The 26509-nt window shown below is 43.8% G+C and overlaps 1 long non-coding RNA gene across 23 annotated transcripts in view; it reads left to right on the plus strand.

Moving 5' to 3' along the window:
- LOC102889557 overlaps positions 1-26509 on the plus strand; it is a 113059-nt gene that overhangs the window by 71491 nt on the left and 15059 nt on the right. For 20 of the 23 annotated variants that reach the window (XR_003045641.1, XR_003045638.1, XR_001516671.2 and 17 more), the window contains one exon: positions 12521-13156. The exons of 1 other annotated variant lie outside the window; for it this stretch is intronic. This is a non-coding gene — a long non-coding RNA (uncharacterized LOC102889557). Of the gene's footprint in view, positions 1-8725; positions 8798-12520; positions 13157-26509 lie in introns of those variants that run through there. 2 more of the 23 variants (XR_003045642.1, XR_003045650.1) reach the window with 1 other exon arrangement.

A 26509-nucleotide genomic window follows, 5' to 3' on the forward strand; every position in this document is an offset into this window, starting at 1 on the left:
ATTTCCATGGTCTTGTCGCTCAGCTTGTTTTTCTTGTTGCAGTGGTAGAGTCAAGGGGTGTTTTTGGGGGAGTCTTTACCATCCTAGATCTCCCATCAGTCCTTTGCCAAAGCCACCCCAAATAAATACTTCAATATAATTAAAAACTGAGTATTTACTATGAAAACATAGCTTTAATATAGATAATCCCAACCCTCCTACTTTCCCACCCTTCCCCTCTTCCCACTGGATTGCCACCTGTAAGCCCCTCGTCTAGGAATTTCAAGGCCACCACTGGTTTGTTCTTGTGTGACTTCTCACCGATCCCCCATCCCACCCTGAGTTAAAAGATCTTTGTGTTTTTCTAGACCTATTGAGTAACTTTAAGGACCCTGTAATGGTGAAATTTTAGGTGTCAATGTGTCAGGAGCAAGGGGAATATTTTTGGAAGGAAGATTTCTAAGGGCCTGACAGATCACATCAAAATATACCAGGCTTCCTACTGTGTCACCCACCTCCTAAATATAGTGGCACTCACAGAGAGAGGTTTTGAGTTAATCACTTATAGCCTTAAGTCTACATAGAGCCCATGCCGAAAGCACCCTACTTCATAGGTCTCAGGTGGCAGAGAGTGATGAGTACCTTGAATAATCTCGCTGTTTCCAAAGATCTCCCCCAAATAGGTTCGTTGGATTAGGGAGAGAAACCTAAAAGCCTAGATCATCAGTAGAATCTGTCGTAGGCAATTCGATAGTTGTGTCCTCATCATTACTTCTGTCCACTCCCACACCTGCCTCATACTTCATTCTCAGAGCCTTTTTCTGTGTTGGAATAAAAAAGAGTGCCAACAGCTCAGAATAATACTGGTCCCAACTCCACCCAGCTTCACACCCAGCAATGCTCAAACTAGTGGAACTTCAGTTAAAGGGAGAGAACTCTAATTTTGAAATTTTAGGCATCATTTCACTAGATTGGAGGGGGAATCTTGGGACCTTCCTTAGGGCCTTTCAAATCATATCAACCTGGACTGGGAAGTGCCCACGACATGGCACCTCTTTCTTACTATTGGAGGTTTTTAATTCTCTGATGCTGGATTCCTATCCACATTTTTCACCAGAAACTGACTTTGGTAAGGACTACCAAAATCTAGTTTGGTCCAGATTTTGAGTCTTCCAACCCAGTGTGTTCATTAATGCAGTCAGATGTGGTTGGGCAAGTGTCCTGGCCTCTATTGTGGTCAGTGTCATTGCAGTATCAGTTTTCTGTTATCTGGACAAGGTGACTATTCCAGACCAGGTAGTAGCAGAAGTTTGAGGTCACAGTGAGTATCTGCTGTCCACATCCCATCCATCCCTGAGGCTTTGAGCAAAGTAAGGAGTCCACTGAAGTACCTGTCTTAGGGCCTTACAGGGGCTCAAGTCAGTCTAGGACTAAAATTATTATCAAGGTCCACAAAGGAACCCTTTTTACCTAAACTCAACTCTCTGTTGTGGCTCCTTCCACTCTTATCCCCCATGGATAAGACCATAAGAAGACATCACAACTTGACTACAGCAGTGTTGGGTACATTGAACATTCCCATCCTTTTCCTGAAGATCACTATCATTAAAATATCTAATGGATTTCCACCCCCAGAACACACACACGTATACATGTATGCACGCATGCACTTGCACACACACTTTTTAGTGATGGTGCTTCTAGTGTCTGTTGCTTGAGATACTGGTGTCACTAGCTGGTATGGACAGAGTAACACATTTTATTCACCCAACTGCATTAACAAATTTAAGACATGGGATATATGTAGGATACACATTTGGACCACAAACAGGGCAAACTATAAATAATAGATCTCTTGCATTAACTCTAAACCAAGGCCTAGCGCTAGACAACTATTTCCCTTTACTGCACACACCACCTCTGACCCTTTCTCTGTCTCATTCTGATATCAGACTCAGAAATAAGTTTGGGGAATAGGCCAAGATAGGCTAAGTGGTGAGGCTTCAGGACTTCACCTATTTGCTACAACTCATCTGGCTAGAAGTACCAGGCAGTGGGAGTGAGGAAAGGGTGGAATGTGGGGAGAGGTAGTGTGGCACCTGATATGATTCCAGACACACCAAGAGCTACTGCTCTTTGTCTTCCAACAGAAGATTGGAAGAAGGGGAATGAGGCAAGAAAAGGGAAGAATAGGAGGAGGAAGGAGAGAGGGAGGTAAGGGAGGAGGGGATTGTAGGCTGAACCCTGTGGCTGGGCAGAGCTAAATTGACAGATGTGTCTCTGTGTCTCCCTAGGAATGACAGGCCAGGCAGAATCTCATGTTTGAGGCCAAGTCCTGGGGAAGCAAGTAGGGGATGTTTTGGAAGCCTGATACATCCTTGGGGTAATCCGATTCCAGGCCTTCAGGGTTGCTAAACAAGAGGCAGTGCCAGCCCTCCTCTGTACTCTCAGGACCCTCTTTCCATCCAACCAGACACATAGGCCCCTAGGCCCGGCTCCAAAGACCCATCTCTTTTGTCACAAAAGGCAACCGAATGAACTCATTAGCACTTACTTCACTGAGCAGTTTGCATTTTAAGAGGAGACCTCAGAATATTCTTCTACAATTATAAGTATTACTAATACTTCTCTTCTAGCCAATATTGGTAATTTTGAATTTTCTCAAAAATATTAAAAAGTAAAAAGTTTAAAAAAATTAGCATAAAAATTTTGTAATATTCTCTTCTTTTTTTTTTATATAGCTCTACTTATCTTTTTCATTCCCAGTATTGCTTATTTAATGTTTCATGCCTTTTTTCATGATTAGTTTTGTTAGAGGCCGATTTTTCTTTTCAAAGACCAGCTTTTGTGTTATCTCTATTTGCCTTCTATTTCTTTAACTTTTATTTAATCATTTTTAAACTAGTTTTATAACTGAAAAATAATCTAAAGTGTCACTTTCTCTTACAGACTATTATCAAAAGACCAGTTAACCAAAAGAGTGGACAAAGGATTAAAAAAAAATCTATGTGGCTTGTAAATGTAAGCCCTTACTTGCATCTTCAGTGGTGGACCACTAAGCTGAGTGGGGAAGAGAGGCATTTTAGAGCTAGTGCCAGTAGAGGGAATCCTGGATTACAACCCCTAGTTGCTGCTCCCAGTCTGACTTATTTACTGATATCAGGAAAGGCACAGACCTGTTTCTTCCCCTGTAAATTGTAACTAAAAAAAATGGCTCCACCTGCCTTCACTTGCTGTTTTGTCAAACCACTTATGGAATGTGAAGGAGGTAAGACGCCTGAATGCCCACTGAGCCCTTCGCCCCCAGTCTTTTTTCTCCCACAGGGGGCAGTAGTAGGGGTTGTGGATGAATCCAGCATAGCCAGCAGGGCCACTTACCAGGCCTTGGCCCTTAAGTTAGGAACATTATTTTGCAGGGAAGAAAAGGGTCTTATTCTCTTTAGTTCGCTGTGCCTGCTGTTTTATCTGTTCTTCAGCTAAGTTTTGTTTTTAGTTAGTTTTTTTTTTTTTTTAACAGCAGAAAAAGAAAAGCTTTATTAGAAAGGAAAGTACACTTCCAGACGTGGAAGCAGGCCTGAGCAAGAGAAGCGTGGCTCAAAAGGCCTTTTTTGTTTTGTTTTGTTTTTGTTTTTAGGTTTTATAACTATTCTCTGGAGAAGTGAGTAGGAGGAGTAGGTGTGCTGGAAAAAACCCCAAGACTTGGGAGATAGGAATGGGTGGTCTGTAATAGTGGTTCTCTAATATTTTGGTGTTGGACCCTTTTGCACTCTTAAAAATTATTGAGAAATTTAGAAAACATTTATTTGGTCTGTAGCTATTGATAACTACCATATTACAAATAGGGAAGTAAATATTCGAAATTGAGGCTTTACAAGTATTTATTATGTTAAAATAACAGTAATAAATTCTTTACATGTTAACATTATAAAATGTATGTTTTCTAAAATAAAGTTTAGAGGAGAGTTATTTTACAGTTTTGGAAATCTATTTTTTTATTTTTATTTTTTTTTAAATGCAAAACTCTTTAATGACTGGCTTAAGAGAAGACAGCTGGATTCTCATATCTGTTTCTTCTGTATTCAGTCTGTCACAAAATGTTGCTTTGGTTGGAGTAGATCAATAAAATCCAGCTTTATACAGATTTGTGGTTGGAAAAGTACGAGTATTTTAATAGCCTTTTCAGATAGTCGTGGATATCTTTGATATCTCACCAAAACTGGACAAGTGGCAGTTTCTGAAAGATTAGTTGCAATGTAGGATCTGAAACCACAGCAATGAACTTCTCATACATAGTATATTAAACTGTATTGGTCTATCTTATACTTTGAATGAGTCTTTTATTCATGACTGATTTTGTAACATCATGCATTGGTCATTTGGAAAATAATAGCTCAGTGAGTTATGTAGATCTTCCAAATGCGGACCCATTTCAGTCCACAATATCACATTTGTTAATACCACTGATTTCATCAGCAACGTCTTTAGGTATTGAGAAGCTGTCAAGCTCATGGTATGGATACAAGTTTTATAAAATTCTTATTTTCACTTGACAGCTCAAATTTTGTCATTGTCAAAAAACTACCAGTTGCTTTACTTGATGTGACAAGCTCACTTCATTCATTTTTGAGAAAATGTCTGCCAAATACCCAACTCTGAATAATCAATCACATTTTATCAATTGTTCTTTCTAATAAAAATGACGTTCCATGAAAAAAGCAGGTAGTTCAGCTCTCAATGCAAACAATCATATAAATGTGTCTATTCACTATAGTGAATAGACATATTATTCTATGCATAGTAGAAGTGATATATGCACAGATTGTTAACAAAATGTGTACTCAAGGGTCATGTTTTAATAAAATTAACAATTATTACTCCATCATAGACATTCTTATGTGAAGCTGGACTTTTTGTTACATCATAAGTGCATGGGGATAAAGGATATGACTTCATTGATTTATGTAAAGGCCCCAACAGTTTTATCCATTTTTTGCTTTTGCATTATCAGTGCAAGTGTCCAACAGTGAATACTGCAAAAAAGTCTTGGTATTATTATAAAAATATTCTTGATCTCTTGAACCACTATGGAAGGGTTTTGGGCACCCCCCGGAGTCCAGGGATCATAATTTCAGAGCCACTGATCTGTGTGACCACAGGCAATAATAAACTTGTGGTCTTGAACACCTCAGAGGCTCCCTGGGCCTGAGTTTTCTCAATTTTAAGGGGGCCCAGGTGGACTTTTTATTTTTCTACACTATTGAACCCTATTTGTTAATTCTTAAAGCCAGGTGTCTCCTAGCAGCTATTATACTGCTCTCTTATCTACTTCCCTCTCATTATCTCCTTTTCCTTCCTCAGCCCACCTCTTACAGGTGGATGTCTACCTTGTTGTTTCACCTCTTCCTTTAATCCCTAGGTGATCTTATTTCCTCTGTTGTTTTTAACCATCACTTACAGTATGATAGTTCTCAAATCTCCATCTTCAGTTCAGATGTCTATCCTGGGCTCCAGTTCTAGGGTTCCAGCTGCCCCTGGGACTTCTCCATTTGTGTGCCTCAAGGCATGTCAGAGACAGCATATCTAAACTGACTTAGTCATTTTCTCCAACATATTGCCTCTTCCACAGTAGCCAGTCTTGGTTAATCCATCATCCACCCAACTGCTTAAGCTAGAAGCCCAGGAGCCTCCTTCCCCTTATCTGGCCTGCTCACTTCACTCATCTAATCACCCAGGCCTATCATTTTTGCCTTCTAAATATTTCCCAATCTCTCCCTGCCCTCCAGCTCTGCCACTACTACCTCAGGTCAGGCCCTCTTCACTTCTTACTCAAACTATTACAAGAGGCTTCTCCTTGGTCCCCTGTTCCTCCCTCTCCAATCTACATAGCTCAGGCTGGAAACCATAAGAGTTATCTTCGCATAGATAACTCTTTTTTCCCCCCATTAAATAAATATATATTGTGTACTTATCATGCCAGGTACTGTGCAAGGTGCTGAGGATACAACATATAGAACACAGCAGACGTAATCCCTGGCCTCCAGTTCTCACACTATCCGGGGAGAGAGAAAACGTAGGGCACAGGTAATAAGACAGTGTTATAGGGGTGCTTGAGAATCCCTAGAAACTCTCACTAAGGGCTAGTTAGCTGAGTCTGAGGGATGGTCGGGGAATACTTCCAAGAGGAATTAACACTCTGAGATTATTCACTGGGTTGGAGTTAGGAGTGTCAGGAGTGTGGTGGTGGAAAGCTTCCTGGTAATTTGATTATCTCATTTCCCTGTATAAAGCCCTCTTCTGAGCTTCACTACTGTCTTTAGGATGAAGTCCAGTTCCTTACCCTGGAACATAACCTTTGTGGCCTCATCTACCTACCACTCTCCAGTATTCAGTCTGAGCTTTCAGTTTCCACAAACCTCGGCTCACTCCCTCACAGCTCCAGGCCTTTGCACATGTGATTCCTCATGCTCTCCACCCTTCCCACCCACTGAATTACCAGGCAGCTGACTCAGGAGTCCTTCCCTGACCCTCCCATGTAGACTTTGTGGCTCCCTGTCCTGTGCTTCTCACCTGGACTTCTGTGCACTCTTCACATTGTTAGAGCTCATTGACGTGTGTCTCTGTTTCCTGCCTGCCAGTGCAGGATCTCAGGTCCTGCCTAGTTCCCACACCCTCTACCCATAAGTGTTTTGGGCATCCTCAGGGTGTGTGTGTCTCGCGCTGGTGGATAAGTTTAGACAGCTACCACCCCCACCCGCCAGCTATCTTTTCCCCTTCTCCAGCTCTACAACCTACCTTTGCCCCTGCCACACCCCCCATGGAGCTATCAGTTCTACTAGACATTACCACACCCATCAGGCGTCCCACACCTGCCGGGAGCCACTAACACTCCTGTTGACATGAAGTCAGCTAGCTCCACTGCAGAAGGACTGTGGGGCTGCTAGTACTTTCATTACCTTATAGAGCTGTGGGATCTGGTCCCACAGATACATCTAAATCACAAATAACTACTCTAGTTCAGAATTATCTCCTTTCTGCTGAGCAAAGCTTTGTCTCTGGGTCAGCTCACTGTACTTCTCTTTTTCCCTTAGAAAGAGTTCCTTCCCAATAGGCCTCTTAGCCTCTCATGCAAATATGCTTCCCAGGGTTCTGCCCACAAAAGGGCCAGACAGGTGTGACCTAAAACCACCCCCATCTCCAGCATGGAGGCAGAAGATGTAGACATCTTTTTTTTTTTTTTTTTAAATAATAGGTTATATAAACAATACTGAATATAGCTTCATCATTAAAAAATCCACGCAGTTTAGAAATACACAGAATAAAAAGATAAAACTTCCTTTCCACTGTCCTAAAGCTTACCCTGCTGGTAGGCGCTATTAGTTATCTGTTGGAAATGTGCAGACTTTTTGCTCTGCATTTACGCATATATGTGGTTGGCATATTTGAGAAATTAATCCCTTCCCCACCCCCCAATTTTCCCTCTTTTCTACTCTCATGTTCATGGAGCTCATTTCTTCCCGAGCTAGCTCCCAGATTAGAAAATGGAATCCATCTTCAAGTATCTCTGGCTTTGTGTGCCATAAAGTTTATGCTACATGGTGGGTCCAGGCTGCGGGGACACAAGTACCCTGGTCCAAGATTCCTGGCTGCCCATGAGTGGCACAGAGCAGCAGAGGCTACTAGACCCGGCCTCAGCCAACTTCATAGCCACTTCATCTGTACCTGGTACTTCTCAGTGTTCTGGAGAACTCAGACACACCTAGAATCAAGTTTTCTGTTGGCAGGATGGAAGCTTATCATAAATACCAAGTTGAGTTATAGAAACGAAAGTTTGATTTCTTACATGCCTGAATTTATGAACTGAGATTTATTCCTGTGGCTTGTATTATTCATATTCTGCCACTTTTTGAAAAAATTTTTCATAATATAGCTTTAAACCGTTTCCACAGCAGTAGATACAGTTTTGTTATTCTTTTTAAAAAATAATATAGATTTTTAAAATACATGCTCATAGTAGGAAATTCTAACAGTACCAAAGAAGAAAGCAAAAGTTCTCCAGTCTTCCATTCTCATTCCCTAGATATAACTATTACTAACAGCTTCTTGAGAGTTCTAGAAGTTTTTTATGCAGGTAAAGACATGTATCTATTTTTATATAGCTCTTTTTATATACAGATAATCTCAAACTTTACTTATCTGCAGTTTATTTGCTTCTTTCTTTAACAATTGGACCTTACTGTTAAATAAATTGTATTATTTAAGTAGATATGGTTCTACTTTATTTCTTTCAATGATGCCCAGTATGCCATAGAATGGACATGTCTTTGAACAGGTGATTCCAGATTTTTAGCTATTACTGAAGAGGAGCATGATGAACATCATAATAGCTAGCATTGACCACAGATGACATTCTTTATGTATAATAAGTTACGTAGCCTTTGTAACAGCACAGTGAGATAGGCCCTATTATTGCCCCAGCTTCACAAATGGAGGAACTAAGTTACGAAGAAGTCAATAACTTTCCCATGGTCATATATCTAGTAGGTGGTAGATATCTGGGATTTGAACCTGGCAGTCAGGTCCCAAGCCTGCACTCTAGATTAGTATACTACAGCTGTGCACCTGTGCTAATGAATCTATAGAATACATTTGTAGCAGTGCAACTGCTGGGTCAAAATAAGTATATGTTAAACTTTAGTACTGTTAAATGGTCAGGATGTTATTTTATGAAAAGAGTGTTTCTTTTCAGAATCAAGTGCAGAACCCATTTGTTTCCTGAGAAGAGAGGGGCTGCTTCTCCTGTACCCAGAGGCCTCACTAGGTAAGGGCCATGGCCAGGGCTTCAGGCTTGAATCTTGTCTAGCCTCTTCCCTCTATGCTGGAGTGGGTTCCCAGGAATCTTAGTAAACCCTGTTCATGTCCTCTAACTAAGGCCATAGCCACAAGCTCCCAGATCATTTATCCCTGGCCTCCTTTTCTCTCTGTACCTTTTGGGTCTCTCAAAGGCGAGTACCACCCAACGAGAAGGCTGCCTAGGCCCCAGTTTCCTATTTCATCTGTAGAAGAAAATGGCAGCCACCTAGAGAAACGGAATTGGATGTTACTTCTCCACCTGCAGTTCCTACATCTAACCACAAGGGGCCCCAATGTGGGACCTACAGGCTTAGCTAGATCTACACCAGACCTGCACACAAGTGGGAGGTCAGAGTGTGTAACATGACTTCTTTATGGCAGTGGCTTTTATAGGACTGTATCAGTGGTTCTCAAATGGGGGTAACTGCCCCCCTTCTTCAGTTAGGGACATTTAGCAATGTTTGGAGATATTTTCGGTTGGTCACAACTTTGTGGGAGTCAAAATGGGGTTTGCTACTGGCACCTAGTGGGTAGAGAGAGGCCAGGGATACTGCTAAACACCCTACATTGCACAGGATAGTTGCTCACAACAGTTATCAGCCCTAGATGTCAAATTGAGGTTGAGAAACCCTGGGCTACAGCAGGGAAGCCTGCCAAGCACGTGGCTGTCACTGTGACTCCCTTTGCTTTTATTAACAGTAGAAAGCACTTATATCTTATTTACCTGTAGTTTGCCACTACTCTGCATGCTTTATAGTCATTAACTTATTTAATACTCATAAGTCTGTAAAGCAGGTTGCACTGTTATCATCCCATTTTACAAATGAGGAAACTGAGGCATGGAGCCGTAAGGTACTCAGTCCAAGGTTCCTGTTATGGCACTTTAGGCTTGGTTTCCATAGCCTCTCATGGGTACTCATGGCAAGTGCTCCAGGACTTTTCTCTCTCTGCTTCTAGAACCTTGGAAGCACCAGGGATTGTTTATATCTCTACAATGAGGGAAAAAAGGCAGTTGATTGGTCTTCTTTCCTTGATTCTGATTCCTCCATTTCTGATGGCTTTTCTTTTTTTTTCTCTAGAGGGTTTAACTGAAGTAAGTACTGATTGCAGAGATTATGAACAACCATAAAAATTTATTTGTTGAATTTGCAGGAAAAAATTCTCTGCCACTTCTACAGTGGTCTCTTAGGGCCTTTCAGTCTCTAGGCTTACAGGCTGAGATGCTTTTGGGTAGTAGATTTGCTTAGACATGAAAGCAAACTTTATCATCCAGGAGGACAAGGGAGGAGTTGGTGAGTCAGCCTATAGATCAGGGACGCAGGGCTGTTTGGACTAGGCCCACAGTTTGGATGAAGAGGGTACTTCTCCAAAGGAAGCCTCTAGAAAGCAAGATGTGAAGGTGTAAATGGTGCGAGGGTAGTGGAAGAAGTGGGAAGGCTAATCTGTTGCATCAAAGCCAACTTTACACCAGAGGAAATACATACTAGCTCATTAATTATAGGCTGCCCTAGGATTGGCTTTGCCTCTGGGTGTGGGGGCAGTGACCTGTACTTTAAACAAACAGCCCCATCAGTCAGTAATAATTCGCATTAACAATGGGCATCCTCACAGGACCAGGTTGACAGGTAGCCCACAACACACAGCCTCAAGCCTGACCTGGAACTGGGCTTGGATGCCACACCTGTGTAGCCAACCAGCTGATGCTCAGGCAGCTCACATGGGCACCGACACAGAAAGGACACATTCTTTCTTGGGCTATTTGCTGAGAACTTGTGTATTAGGCGCTGAGAGGAACACAAAAGAAATGTAAAACACAGACTGTTCTCACGATCTAGAGAATTGAAGAGACAAGATTAAGTTTGAAAAGTTATACAGCAGCATAAGAAATATCATATATGTCACATATAAGGGATGTGGCTGATCAGAGGAAATAGGAGTTGTGGACAGGGATTCCCCACCAGTTCAATGGTTGTGGGGAGAGTCTGTATCATACCTCCATGCTTCTTGTAAAAGGAGTAGGAAACACAAAGAAGAACAAAGAAAAAGAATCATACAGTTGTCAGAGATACAACTATTATTACTATTTTGGTTACATCTTTTAAGATTTCTTTTTCTTTGCATACATATAGATATATACATATGCACACATTACATAAACGGATTCATATTGTATTTATTGTTCTGTGACTTGCTTTTTATATTTCATAATAAGTTGTGAACAGTTTTCCTTATCAGTAAATAAACTTATGGATCTCTTGTATTTCACTGTGTACCTATCGTGATTTAACTAGTCCCTTATTATTGCCCCTTTAGGTTACTAACAGTTGTGGCCTATATATAATACTCTGTGCACATCCTTATTTTTATCCCTAGGATATAGTCTTTAAGTAGAATTGCTAGATCAAAGAAAATATGCACACTGAATGATTTTGCTACATATTGTTCATTTGCCTTCCAGAAAGGATATATCAACTTAGGCTCTCACTACCTGTCCTATGAGAGTATCTCTTTCATTACATCCTTCCCAACACTGGATATTAACTGCCTTTTTTAAGGGGGTGGTTCCATAGAGTAGTCCTTAGCACGTCTGCTTTACACGCAGAAGGTCCTGGGCTCGAGCTCCAGCGGAGCCGTGACCTATACCCCAGGTGCTCCACGCCCCAGGTGCCCTCATGTGGGAGGAGACGCCCCGCCTTCAAAGATACAGTTTTTAAGAGGAGATGGCAACATCCGTAGGTCACGGATGGAAGTGGCGGGGGGGGGGTGTTAAAAAAAATTACAAAATTGATAAGCAAATACAGTATTTCATTTTTGCTGTTTTAAAAATTATTATTTTATCACTTAGACTCATTTTTTTAACAGGCCAATTAGTCATTAATAATTCTCTTTTGACAGATTGTTTGATTATGTGCTTCGTCTTGTTTCCCATTAGTATATTCTTTTCTTTTTTTTCATTTTATTTGTGCAGTATTTTATTATTTAGTGTTGTTTATTCTTTTTGTCTTATTGATTTATAAGAGTACTTGATAACCAGGTTATTAACTTTTTGTCTGTCTTATATTACAAATATTTTATCCTAGATTGTCATTTGCTATTTAGTTTTGTTCACTATTTAGATATTCAAAAATCTAAAATGTACGTGTAATCAAAGTAGTCTGTATAGGCTTTCCAAACTACTGCCCTGGAGGTGGCCATGTCTGGAAGCAGGGAGGCCTATGGGTGGCCCCTGTACTGTTATGGGGTGGCGGGATGAGACCTGGAGTCAGGGCCAGGCTAGGGGGGACCAAGCAGGGCATATTCAAGGCAGAGTGGAGAGGTGGCTAAGATGTAGTGACTTTGGGTAGGGGAATGAGGAAGGATGGGGAGGAGTCTGGGGTGACTCACAAAGTGCTGACGTGGACGACACAGTGAGCAGGTGGAGGATGAGCCAGAATTAGGAATATAGGAAGGGGTGGGGGGCGGGAAACGGGCAGAGATTGTTACAGTTGTCCTCCTGATCTGAAATACTACCTGTATCTTATCTTTCCATGTATTTCTAGGTCTGCTCTAGGTCTGTTCCGGTGAATTGTCTGTTCCTTATACCTGTACTATCTGTTTTGATCACGTTTTATTTTACTATCTCTTAATAGGTACTTGGGTAAAGTGTACTTCATCACACTTTTTTTTCTCAGAATTTTCTTTGTTCTTTTAGGATGGACTTCAAAATCCTTGTGCCAAACCCTACTCCCTTGGACTGCACTGTGGGAGCTAGAAACAGATGACCCCAGTTGAGCTCTTTATATTCATAAACACCAAACATACCAGAAGCTGGATTTGATGGGGCTGGACTTTCTCCTTGGTGCAGATATCACATGGCCTCTTTAGGAAGAAGCCCCTCGCGGTCACCGACCTCCACTTGAAGCATCCTTCAGTCTCTGGCCCAGATGGTCCTATGGACCTTCAGAGCCCTTGTGTCCTGCTGCTATGGCTGCAACAGTACCCAGCCATGTGCTCCCCACTGTAGCCAAGCCAGCCTGAACTGGAGTTTTCCTGTCTGTCTTGCAGGAGACCCTGCCTCCAGCCAGTGTTCTCTCCAAGCCTGTTCTCCTCTAAAGATTTCCTGTGGGTTAACTCTGGGGATTTTTTCTTAATCTGTTCTTAAATGTTTTATTTCAGAAAGAATAATTCACAGCTGCCAGCATTGTGATAGCTTTTTCCTAGTTGCTTTATGTATGCATGTTTACCCTATTTCACATTTGTTAGGTTCTTTCTTATTCCAGTGACTTTTTTAGGACCTTTTTTATTGAGGAGTAATAGATATACAATAAAGTCAGAAATCCTAAGCATCCATCTCAGTGAATATTTACATAAGTGCACACTCTGTAGCCACCACCCTGATCAAAGTGTTTCTTTTAGAGTTAAAAAGCTGTTGGTGGGAGGTCGGGTGGAGAGGGAAATCACGAGTATGTCCCCAAGCTGCCATCTTTTCCTAGAACTCTCTTTAAAGGATGTTAAGGAAGGGGCTACATGTCAAGTCTCTACAGTGATGTGGAGAGCAGAATGGTTAGGAGTGGCGGGTCATGTTCCATTTCACTCCCTTACTAGCCATGGGACTTTTGTGCCTCAGTTTTAACAACTGTAAAATGGGAGTGTGATAACTCCTACCTCACAGGGTTGTCACGAAGATTACATGAGGCAGCACATGTAAGTGCACAAAAAATGTTAATTGTTGTTTTTGTTGTTATTAATAACAAGGAGATGGCAGCAGTGGTTCTTAATGAAGGGTATGCATCAGAATTACCTGGGGCACTTTCGCAAAATACGGAATGCTCAACCTGGCCAGATATACTGAGTCAGAATCTAGATTTTAAACTCCTCTCCAGGTTATTCTGTTGCTTATCCATGGGTAAGAACCACTGGGCTGGAGGTGGCTGCGACTAGAATCAGGAAGGCCAGTGGATGGATGGTCCCTGCAATGGTGGGGGCTAGAGAGGATTGAGCTGGGCAGAGTCAAGGCATAGTGGAGAGGTGGCCAAGATGTGGTGACCTTAGGTAGAGAGCAAAGAAGTAGGAGGAGGAGTCTGGGGTGACTCACAGGGTGACCTGGATGACAGAGTGAGTAGGTGGAGGATGAGCCAGAATGGGGAATATAGGAAGTGGGGTGGAGTAGTGGGCCAGAGATTGTTATAATTCCCTTTAGAATTGTCGAGTGAAGGCTCCCAGTGGAAATAACAAGTAAGTATTTGGATCTCTAGGCCTGGGCATGTGGTGGTGGTCAAGGAGTCATTAGTGTGAAGGAGATAGATAAAGGCATGGGCGTGGTCATAGAGTGAATGTGGAGGACAGAAGAGGGCCAAGTTCAGAAGCATGCACTGCTGGGAAAGCTTTCATTTACTTCTTATTACTTCTCTAGAAATAGAGAAGTGCCGTTTCCCATGTAATAACCCCTTCGTTGAGGACCATTGGGGATTGACCTCAGTCGTCTTAGACGAAGGTGAATAAGAACTGTGGGTCATTTCTTTTCCTCACAGGTCTCCAAGTTTTCTGCATCCCCTGACAGAGGATCTTAATCCTTATCCATCAGTATTGTCAGATGGCACATTTGGTTAGGGGTTTCCTATCTTCCAACATCCCTTCACCTCATACTGTCACATATACTCAGCCTCTAGTGGATGGCATCTTGGACTCTGACTCTCTTCAAGCCCTTGAGATCAACCAGTTAACTCTTTGGTAAGAATTTAAGCCATTTTAGTTCCTCTCCCAGAAGCATTTGCATTTGTAACTATAGGTGTGATAGGAATCTTGGAAGATGTTGCCTTCCTGAGGGTTTATGAACCTGAGATGAATTATCCATTTCCTTATTCTAGAACATCCCTGTCCAGTAGACTTTTCTGTGTTGATGGAAATGTTCTATGCTACAATATGGTTGCCACTAGCCACATGTGGCTGTTGAGTGTTTGAAATGAGGCTAGTGTAACTGAGGAACCGGATTTTTCATTTTAATTAATTAAATATTAAATTGACAAAAACAGGCACCATTAGTTGCATTCATTGGATCAATGAGAGATAGGGACACTGGGCCTAACACATCACTTGACTGTCTCACTATTAAGTATCCCCCAAAGGTAACTTTGAAAATGAGTCTTTGAAATCAAATGAGCTTTTTTTCTCTCAACCTTCTAGCCTCAGCCCCTCAATTTGCTTCCTCAAGAAGGCAGGTATCTACAGCTATGCCCTACAGGCCTCTTCTGTCTCTTGTTTGCCCCACTCCTTACCACGGGACAAGAGAGTGCCCATGCCTTTCCATCTGCCCTACTGCTCCCTCTCTCTATTCCTGCTCATGCTAAGCAAGCCCCACTTCCTCCAAGAAGGCATCCTTGACCCCTGTGCCTTGACCCCTGTGCCTTCCAAGTGAGGCCCTGAACAGATTTCATTTTATTTCTCAGTCAGGAGTAGAGGCGGCAAGGATGGGTCTCAGGGAAGATGTAGCTGCAGGATGGATGTATATTAGTTCACTGTATTTCAGACTTCCTTGACGACCACTCCCAGTGAGAAATATATCGCACGTCCCAGCCACCACATACACCTACATAGAGATACATAAAACCAAAGCAAATGTTTTGTAAAAATAATACCTTCCCTCACTATGCATGATGTACTTGGATATTTTCCATTCTGTTCTATTTATTTTTTAAAGAAACATGCTAGTTGTGACCCACTAAACTAATTTTTCAGCTCAGTAATGGATCACAATCCACAGGGTCAAAAATGCAGAATAAAATCATCACTGCTTAGAACAACTCCAGGCACAGGCCAAGTGGCCTTGTCCAGATGTCACTCTCTGGGTTCCTTGAAGAACTGGCAGATGATGGCACCTGCAGCCATGTACACCTGGTGTGCTCTGCTCTCTCCTTTTAGGTCCCCAGTTGGTTGTGCCATAAGGGGCCATGTTCACAGATACTGTCTCAGTGCTTTGGAAGAAGGTTGAAGTCTCTAAAATTGCTTCGGACACCTGAGAGAAAGATGTCAGCTCTGTGTCAGGTGCCACAGGGCTGAACGTCTCTGCCCTCTTGATGAGGCTTATTATGGAAGCAAAGCTCCCAGGCCTAGCAGGCTCACCAGCGAGGCTCACATGTGGGGCAATGTATAACAGAGAGAGGAAGAGCAAAACATGGAGCTCCTGGACGCAGCATCACGATAGAAACATCTTACCAGCCAGAGGACAGATGATAAATATATGGAAATTCCAGGTGGGATTAAGTCTTGGATCCCCATTTCCCATTGGACCTTAGCCCTGAACTGGGAGTTATTGAAAACAACCCACAGAAATAGCTACATAAGCCCAGCATCTAAACCAGGTGTTTTATCCCTCTGAGGGCCTTAAACTGTTGACACATTTATTAGCACACTATTCTAATGAGAATGGCTCTCTGATTTCCCAACCCACTGCAGAAGAAAAGAAATAGCCTGGAAACGTGGTGGTCAGTGGTTTTTAGACATGTAGAAAATAGGAAGGTGAAGGCCACGGGGGAAGGAAAGAGAAACAATAATAAGGAAACACAATCATGTTATTGTCTAGTTCTATAGGGAACACCCAGAGCAATCATAATGATGACCATTTCAGTGGAAATGAATATTTTTTTAAGGTGTTGGGGGACTGTGGGTCACATTGTAGCTAGATTTCCCTTTATAAAGTGATTAAAACCGTGTTTTGGCAATTGAAGTTCCGCTTTTCAGGAAAAGTAATTCATGGGAACCAAAGTGATTCTGGATAGATTAGATGCTGCTGAGCTGTACCTGATTAGAGCTAGCCATGCCCCTCGTGGGTTTGAGATGCCCTGTTATCTCATGGGGCAAGTCTCCCTACTCCTCATGCCCTAGTTTGTCTCACAGCCTAAAACCCCTCCATTGTTGTTGGAGTCCTTTGTTCAGCAGTATGAATTTGTGAATAAATTCTTTCCAATATGAAAGCTTGCTGACAGTGGTTCCCTGATACCCTGAAGATAGGTGTAGAGAGGGAACTCTGGGCTGGACACTCCCTGGGGGAGAATAGGGCTGGGCGGGGTGGCCTAAATGACCAGAGGGCAGGACAAAGCCACTATTTGGGCTAGCGTGTGTTTTTAGGGAGCAGGCTTGGATGACAAATTCCACTCTTCACTGCTTTGCCTGAGGCAGCCCACTCACTGAGGCAGGGCCAGGTCTGTCTTCAGAAGCCTAGTCTCTACCAGCTCCTTGGCCACCCGGTCCCCAGATCTGCTTCTGTGAGTCACCCTAGGTGACTGAGGGGTGCTCCAATCAGTGAAAGGACCTTAGAGAAGAGCCAGGTATTTCTGAGATGAAGATTATTTGTTCCGTACCATCTGAGAAGGCATTAAGTAGAAGGCAGTGGGTCGGAGATGCATCATACCACCAGCAAGTTTCTGTCTTCATGAGAGATTATTAGATAGTATGCATACATAATATATTACACGTCCTTTGCAATGCTATTTTGATTACAAAATGATGAAACTATTTTTCCTAATGGGAGAGGATAACAATAATAAACTAAAGTAACAATATCAAAAGTCCATGAAGAGATTTCAGAGGTTTGCAAAGCCATTCCTTGCTGTGTCTCCAGAAATGGAGCCGGGCTTGGTCAAGTGATGGTTCTACTAAGCTGCCTAATGGAATTACTTTTTTTTCAGTAGGAATATGATAATGTGAGGGATAGAGAAAAACTATCCAAGTTTAAGTGTTCTAACTAGTGGAAATTATATTCTGATGATGAAATCACAAATGATTTTAAAAGGGTGAATGGGAGGGCAGAAGCAAAAGAAGACAGGTGAGTTTATATTTTCAGTGACCCTACTGATTTTTCACATGTACATGATACCTGGTGTGTGATACGCTCATGTCAGAATGTCCAGAAGGACCAAAGTCCAGAATTAGCAGTGATTATAAAAGAAGCCCGGCCAGCACAGAGGCTACTTGTCTGCTTCCTTATTGAAGTCTGTTTCTAGCAAGAGGACAAACAGGGCAAAGACAGGCCCTTTGCTAGGGGGAGACACAGAGTGTTAATGTCAGAGAGAAAGAAAAAACTCCCAGTTCCCATTTCTTTCCAACTCTGCCTCCCTTGAGAATAGTCCTTAAACTGGGAGAGAAAGTAACAACGATTTTATGGAGTGAAATGTAGTTCTCAGTACTAGAGAAAATGTTCTCAGTCCCCCCTCAACCCCTTCCTGGGGCAGAGTCCACCTGTCATATTCCCCAAAGGTGGCCATCCAGGTTGACTTGTGCCCTCAAATCAGCACTTCTGGGAAGAGGTGGTCAAACCAGAGACAAATCAATGTATTGGTCCTAGATTTAAACACAGATGATGAAATTGAAACTTATCCTGTTCAGCAATTTTTTTTTAATTAATAAAGACCCTACAGGTAGGCTTCTCTAGGCTGCAGATGACATAGCCCTGGGTAGAGCAAGTGAAATGGCTTTGGAGTGACAAAGTCAGGATTCAAACTAGCTTTGTCAAGATAGAAAAAGAGTGAATTTTACAAGGGAAAACATAACATTTTATATTTAGTTTCAACAAAATCTGTCATCCAAGTACATAATGGGGGCACCAGAGGTGGATTTGTGGAGGGACCCAGGGGCTGGTTTTCCACAGGCTCCATATAGACCAGGAAGATGGGGCTAAAAAGAGCCACACACGGGAGGCATGGACCCAGGACAAAGGAGGGGACAGCCTATCTCCACTCCCTGCTCCTCAGGCCACATGGATGTCCAGTATGGGGCATAGTGTCTCAGAGACTAACCAAGTAGGAAACATCCAGACCAGGTCACCAGCAGGGAGAGGGTCTGGGAATAGAGGAGTAGGTGATGAGGGACTGTCAGCCTGGAGCAGAGAGGTGAGTCCAGATTCCTAAAGAGCCACCTGAGGGTGAAGGGGGACAATTATATATATCCGGGGTGATGGGGATCGGGGGTTCATGTTAGAGGGAAGCAGGCCTGGGCTCTTTCTGAGAAAGATGCCAAGGAAAGGTTTGCGTAGTCTTGAGATGGCCTCCTTGCCAGGGATATCTCAGAGGGCACTGCAGAGCCTGCCTAGGAAGGTGGCCTGAGGATTCTAAGGTCCCTTCCCTAGATGTTCCCTTCACTGTGAATGAGGAGTCAGCAGAGAGGTAAACCTCTTTGCCCAAGCACTTTGGAGTAGCAGTAAAAGGGCAGAATGAGGCACTTGGGTTCAAGTCCTGCTTCTGTCACTTTGTATGTGACCTTTGGCAAGTTACTTTCTGCAGCTCGGCCTCTTCATTAAAAATAAGGATCATGGCAATAGTACATACATGCAATGACTTTTGTGAGGTTTAAAAGATTTAAAACAAGGCACTTAGAATGGTGCCATACCCACAGTAAGGGCTGTGTACCAGACAGTTGCTGTGATAGCCACCATCTCCATCATTGTCACCACTACCACTGATTATCACACAGTTCTTGATCTCTGTGTGCTGGGGAAGTAGACATGAATAGGTTGGATCCCTGCCTTCGAGAAGTCACAGCTCAGTGTGGAAGGTGGAGAACTGTCACATGTGGAGATGGATTGGGGGAAGGCTCCTGGGGTTGGCAGCCTGGGGCCTCCCTACTTGGAAACCAGCTCCTGAAACCATGACTCGGCCCCAAAGCATTTTCAGGCATCTGAGGGCCGCTGTCTTATCGGTCCAGTGCTCTCCCCGGCTATTTGCTGTGGGAGTGGCTGTATATGTGGTACTCCTGCACCCCAAGCAAATGCTAGGACTGGCCAGGCCTGCTGGGCAGGTCTGAGGATTCAGGGCCCTGCCCTGGTGCCTCCAGGGTACAGCTGGAGCCCACACCCCCCATTCTTGAGCTTTGGGCCGGAACACCTGTGTGTGCCCCCTTTGTGCCTGGTACTGTGCCAGGTGTCCTCCGGTGATGTCATACACATCATATCCTGGGAGATGGGTGGCGTCAGGTCATCCTCATTTTACAGCTAAGTAAACAGGCTGGGCTGTCAAATGTCTTACAAAGGGCAGAGCCAGGACTTGGAGCCACCAGAATCAGGTGCTGTTTCCATACCTCACCCTGGGCAAGACCAGAGGTGACTGACTCACTGAGAACCCTGCTCTCGGGAGGAGATGGAGCCAGAGATCTGATATCTGACCACCCCAGCCCAGGGGAAGGGCCAGAAGGGCTCTGAGAGCCTTACCCTTCTAGGCCAGTCTTCTGTTCCTCAAGTCCCTGCCCAATACCTGCCTGCAAAGTACTCAGGGCACCCCTCCTGCAAACTGGTCTCTGCCTGCTCACTCTTCACAGCAACATCTCTCAACCAGTGGTCATTTTAGAGAAGGAAGACAATGGTTTAGAAAAATATATGTTTTTCAGTAGTGGTGATCTTTTTTTTCCTCCTAAAGACTTTATTTTTCAGTTTTAGGTTCACACGAAAAATAAGAGGAAGGTACAGAGATTTCCTTATGCACCCCACTTCCACACATGCATAGCTACTCCCATTATTAGCATCCCACACCAGTTTGGTACCTTTGTTATGATGGATGGATCTATGCAGTGGTGTTCTTTTTCTAGCCAATATTCCACCTGAACATTCTTAAAATTGAAAACTGTTGCAAGGGGAAGTATTCTATATGAAGGGAGTATGGGGGAACCTGTGTGTGACCTTCTGTTTCTTGACCCCCTCCTACCGCCCCACCCAGATTCTGAACCGGATGTAGTTTATGACCCCTGTTCTGAGTTAGGGAGAATTTACTCTTTATTAGTGAGTTCTCCAAGTCTGTACCTCTAGGACATAGGTTCCATGTGGCAGGTTTTAAAAAAAAATATGGTAAAATATAACAAAGTTTATCATTTTAACCATTTTTAAGTGTACAATTCAGTAGCATTAAGTGCATTCACATTGCTCTGCAATCATCATCACAATCCATTTCCAGAACATTTTAACCATCCCACATTGAATCTCTGTACCCATTAAACCCTAACTCACCATCCTCCCCACTGCACCAGGTCCTGGCAAACACCATTCTACTCTGTCTCTCTGAATTTGCCTATTCTGGTACTTTGTATAAGTGGAATCATATAATATTTGTCTTTTTGTGTCTGACTTATTTCCCTTAGCATAATGTCTTCAAGGTTCATCTATATGGTAGCATGTGTCAAAATTTCCTCCCCTTTTAAGGTTGAATAATATTCCATTGTATGTATACATCACATTTGTTTATCCATTTATCTGTCGATGGGCATTTGGGTTGCTTCCACGTTTTGGCTATTCTAAATAATGCTGCTATGAACATGGGTGTTCTAGTCTCTGCTTTCATTTCTTTTGGGGCACATACCCAGAAGTGGAATTGCTGGATCCTATGATCAGTCTATATTTAACTTTTTGAGGAGCCATCAATACTATCTTCCACAGCATCTTCACCATGTTACTTTCCCACCAGCAGTGCACAAAAGTTCCAGTTTCTCCACACCCTCACTATTGTGTCAAGGGTTTTTAAATATCCTGTTCATGGGGCTGTGTCCCCAGAGACTAGGACAGTGCCCAGCACATAGTAGGTACGCTATAAATATTTGTTGGGTTGAACGAGTGAGAGCATTTGTCTCTGGGCGGCTGTACCAGGGAGCCCTCCTACCTGAAGCTGGGACCCAGTCAACAGAAACATCCCTTTCTAGTTCCTAATCGGTTCTAAGAGAACCACACTTTCGATAGGGTAAGTTACCTAGAGCTGCCCACTGGTGTCAAGAGCTTTGTGAAAGAGAAATGGTGGCACTTTGGAAGGAAGGCAGGGAATGTAATGTGGTGGCTAGCATGGGAGTATATTTCACACTGTGGGTCTTGACCCATTTGTGGCTTGTGAAACCAATTTTTAACGTTTAAAACCACCATTTACGAAAAATGAAATAGGATAAAAATTCCAGGGTATACAACATGAGAAAAAGGGTATCATTTTATGAAACTTTGTTTTTAGTGTACTATCTATATAAATGTGTAATGGATCACAAAGAGTTTGAAAAACACTATTTTGTAGGGTCTGCAGCCTCTGCTTAAAGAATTCCCATGGCAGGGAGCTCACTACCTTACGAGAAGTCCGTGCGGTTTGGGTATCCACTGTAGCATTGGAACGTTCCTCCCTTATTGAGCAGAAACTATTCAGCATGTGAGATTTTGCTTTGAGGCCCTACTATGTGCTAGGACCTGTAATAGGAACTTGAGATGAAGAGGAATAGAGGGTGACTCCAGAAGTTTAATGGAGAGAGAGGTTGGAGAATAAGAAAGGGGACAGCCTGCTGTGGGGAAGGCAGGGAGAGGAGGGACAGTGAACACTGTGTGGGGGAGTCCAGGAAGGATGCTGGAAGGGATCTTGAAGGATGAATAGGAGTTTGCCAGTCTCTTTGGGAGAAAAGCTTATATAAGGAGAGTATGGAGATGAGAAAGAGAAGATTATGTTCACAGAATAGCAAGTATCCTGGTCTGACTGGAATCCAGGGTCCTTAAAGAGGTCAGGATAGGGGTGGCCAAGAGAGCAGGCAAAGGACTTGTGAAAGGACTTTGTGCCAAGAGCTTAGATTTTTACCCAACAGCCAGAGGGATATAATTTAAATATTGAGAAAACAAATACATGTCAGCATATGTGCTGGGCTCTGGGGAATTAGGGTGAATGAAACAGAGACCTGGTCTGGAGAAGCAGGCATTCTCTAGTGTGGGGAGTGGGCAGGAAATAAGGGATCACAGAAACATATGGTTATAGAAAGTTGGATGATTGATGTGACAGAAAATATCAGAGCGAGAGAGGATGAAAAGAGGTATCTGGTTTAGACATGGAGGGAAGGCTTCTGTGAGGAAATGAGGTTTAAGTTGGAGCCTGTAGGCCAAGAGCCTTCTCTGCAAAGGAGGCAGCACAAAGTTCAGGAGGTGCTGAAGACCCCAAAGCCAGTGGCAGCTGAGAGGAGGCCCGAGTGGCTGAGACCACCCGCAGAGGGGCCAGGGACCAGGTGGGGGGCCAGCCTAGAGTAAGGAATTGAGGTTTTCTCCCACAGGCAGTGAGGAGCCGTTGGAGAGTTTTGTGTAGGTGTAGGGGTGTGTGTATGTGTGTGTGTGTGTGTGTGTGTGTGTGTGATTTTTTTTTTTTTTTAACTGAAAGGAAGAAGTACATCCAGAGCTAAGATAAGAGTCAGGAGTCCCAGAGGAATGGAAAGAAAAGGAAGCCGTGAAGGGCTGTAAAACCTTGCCCTTGTTTTCTGTGGACCTGTGGATGGGGGATAGAAGAGATGGGAGATGCTCAGAGGATGCGACACTTGGGGGAACGCTGGCGTGTTCTGCCTCTGGTGTTGCAGGGGAGGGCTGGGGAGGAATAGCAAGTTGGCAGGGTGAGGAGGGGTATCTTTTATTCTTTAAGACTCCTTTTTCTGGTGCCTTCTCACTTAGGCTGGACTTATGACCAGATACCCAGTTCTCACCTCTGCACCTTTGTTCAGGCTATTCCCCTATCCTGGAACACCATTTCTGCTCTTGTCTCTTTCTTCCTAACTCAAGGGAGCTCACCTCTCAAGGCCCAAGGTAGGCCCACAACGTCTACAGGGCTTTCCCCATCATTCTAACTCTCCCTCCCAGCCCTGCGCCATCTGCGGGCCAGCAGGGGTAGGAAGAATGGTGTTATGAAATGTGTGTGCACTGCACTGACACGGACCCCTCTTCAGCTCCAGTAGGGAGCAAGCAGGACAGGAGTCTTCCCCACCGAGTAACCTCACAGTCCCTTCCCATGCTCCTGGTTTCCAGAGGCACAAACAGCCAGGGCCCCAAACAGTGTGTTCCAGTCAGTGTGAGACCAGCAGTGCGGTCCCCAGAAGGGGGTTCTGATGTCTTTCATGTCCCTCATGATCGGGGCCAAATGGTCAAATAGTCCCCAGGCCCTGAGTGGGAAGTGGGACGAAGTCTGGGAAATTGTCATTCCACTTCCAAGTGTGGCTCCCTCCCTCAGTACAGCCAGGCTAGGGACATACAGGCCTGAGTTAAAGAAATTTTAGCTGTTGCCATAAGGACTTGCTAATCTGGGAGGTCTTCACCTGCCCCAGGGTGAAGCCCCCATTGAGCAAATTCCATCCTGGGCACACTAGTTTCTGTCTGGGGTGGGGAAGTTTGCCTGCTGCTGCCTTCTCGCCTGCTGGGCAGCCGGGCTGCTCTGGAGGATCAGTCACCAGCTAAACTGCCCCCACTGTCATTTATCCTGGCTACATGTTGAGTTACCCATGTGTGAGAAGCAGGCCAGCTAGGACTGCCGCCTGCAGGGCAGAGCCTTCTGTGTTGGATCTTTTGATTGGGATTCATACGAGACACCCTGTTTGTTTTCTCCAGTGAGAGCATCTGCATATGGGGACCTCTGTGTCCCACTCAACAGTCAGACAGGCCGCCCCTCACCCCAATCTCCATCTCCACAGGTCTAGTCTAGGATGACTGCTTATATCTCTGAGGTGTTCCCCTGGGCTCCCTATGTTTAATTTACTGCATGCCATTAAGATTGCATTTTGAGTCTAACTGTCCCACACTTCCCTTCCAAATTTGATGAAAATCCCACCATAGTTACTGTACAATGCTGAGGTAGATGAGCAGAAACAATTGTATGTATAGATTTATATTTCTTCATGACTCCTGGATTAATGTTACTATCTGAGCCACGCCCAGGCCTGGGTTCTGTGTCCACCCGGCTTTCTTACACCTCCCCTACCACAGCCTTGTGACATGGGTCTAATTGCTTAATTGTCTTTTCCCCCACTATGCTTTAGCTCTCAGAGGACTGCAACCAACTGTTGCATTCCTTTTTTCATCTCTGGACCTGGCACATGAAGTCAGTGTTCCATAAGTATTTGTTGAGTGGGTGGACGTATGAATTTTAAACTTCTTGAAGGTGGAGACTGGGTCTTTCCCTTCCTTACCAATTCCACATTTCAGCCCATCTCAGAGCCGAGGCGGTAACAGAGCTGATAAGTTAGCCAATTGATGGGTGGGAGTGCTAGAGAATCACCTGGAAAAGTTTACCAGGTCATACTGGATTTTGATCCTCGAGGAAACAAAGAAGCCCAAAGCTTGAGTCTCCCAAATAACTGGAATGCCTGTTAGTGAGAGGCCAGACCCTATCACATGTGAGCCATGATCCTGGGCAGTGGCAAGGTGGTGCAGTGTGTGGGAAGAATTTGAGTAATGAAATAAGAGAGGGCCTTTGCATGGACCAACGGTGATAAAGTGCCAGGAATTGAAGAGTTTGATTAATCAGCTCTCTGCCCCAAGTTTCATATCCAAAAGAAAGAGAGAAGGAAAGGGAAGGCAGGAAGGAGAGAGAGAGAGAGACAGAGAGACAGAGAGAGAGAGAGAGACAGAGAGAGAGACAGAGACAGAGAGAGAGACAGAGAGAGAGACAGAGAGAGACACAGAGAGAGAGACTGAGACCCTAGTCTTGAGAGTTAGATCACACCGGACCTGAATCCCCTTTCTTCTTTAATTGCAGAACTCTAGACATGGTGTTAATCTCTGAGTAGTCCTAGTTTCTGCATTTGTGGCATGAGAATTAGATTATGTGTGCGATGGACTCCCACACCGTTCTTGGCACATGGTGGACACCCATTAAATAATGGGAATCATTAGTACCATGGCATCATGTTTTGCATAGTTTATCAGTTTGGCTGTAGCTAACATAAGCCAAATAAAGGTCATTTGTTAGAAGAATCCTTGCCCACAGACTTAAAGAAAGGGTTGACTCTGAGACCTCAGGAAGGCCAGGAAAGTTGGGCCTGGGGTTTCAGGAACAGGAAGGCTGCCTTTGGGCAGAAGTAATGCTAGCCTCCTTGCGTGATCTCCAGACAGTTTCATAGGCTGGCTCGGATCCTGACAGTTCCACCGGGAATTTAGGGAGATGGAGTTCTTCCTCAGAAAAGTGATGTGTTGTATCCAGAAGAAGGGAGAATTCTGACCAGCAGAATTCTCGACCACTACACACACCCCTCCACCCCCTCTACCCTCACCTCTCACCCCTACCCGGTGCTCATTTAGGCCTTCCAGGTGAGCGCTCATGTTCAGAACTGTGTTAACTAGTGTCTCCCCAACCCTCCTTTATTCTTTAAATTCCTCCACCAATTTTAATTTCAGTATCTGTCTGCCCGGCCCTGCCCAGCCGAGCCCAGCAGGGCCCTGAGCAGAGGGCACATCTTTACTCAAAGGGCTGCTCTGCTCCAGGGCCTCCTGCTGCCTCTCCAGCCCCCTCATTATTCCCAGGCCCAAGTACTCACCTGCTCTTTATAAAGTTCTACAGAAAAGGAGCTCAGGCAAGTTTTTAAATTTCATTTGCTTCTTTTGACTTTTGCTTTTACAAAGTAAATCAGAGACAGATGGACTCTTCTTTTCATTTTACTCTTGGCCCAGTCCTGCAGGAAGTACAGCGGGTCTTTAAACAACATTTCATTCTAACATTGATAAAATGCCATAGGAACTTTAGTTTAAATCAATTAGCTTGTGATAAAATTGGTTTTAGTATACGTCGTTTTGTTAAAGTTGCAGAACCTATTGACGATGTTAGTGAGGACTTACTGTATGTTCTTAGGAAGGCCAGCTACTAGGAGACCTTGGATTTCCAGTAAAACAAGAGACTCAACTGAGACAAACTGAAAATGCATGTACTGAGGATTGCCAAGCATCCTTAAGTACTGAGCCCTT

This window comes from Pteropus alecto, unplaced genomic scaffold (genome assembly GCF_000325575.1).
Source record: "Pteropus alecto unplaced genomic scaffold, ASM32557v1 scaffold131, whole genome shotgun sequence".
In the NCBI taxonomy this organism is placed as follows: Eukaryota; Metazoa; Chordata; class Mammalia; order Chiroptera; family Pteropodidae; genus Pteropus; species Pteropus alecto.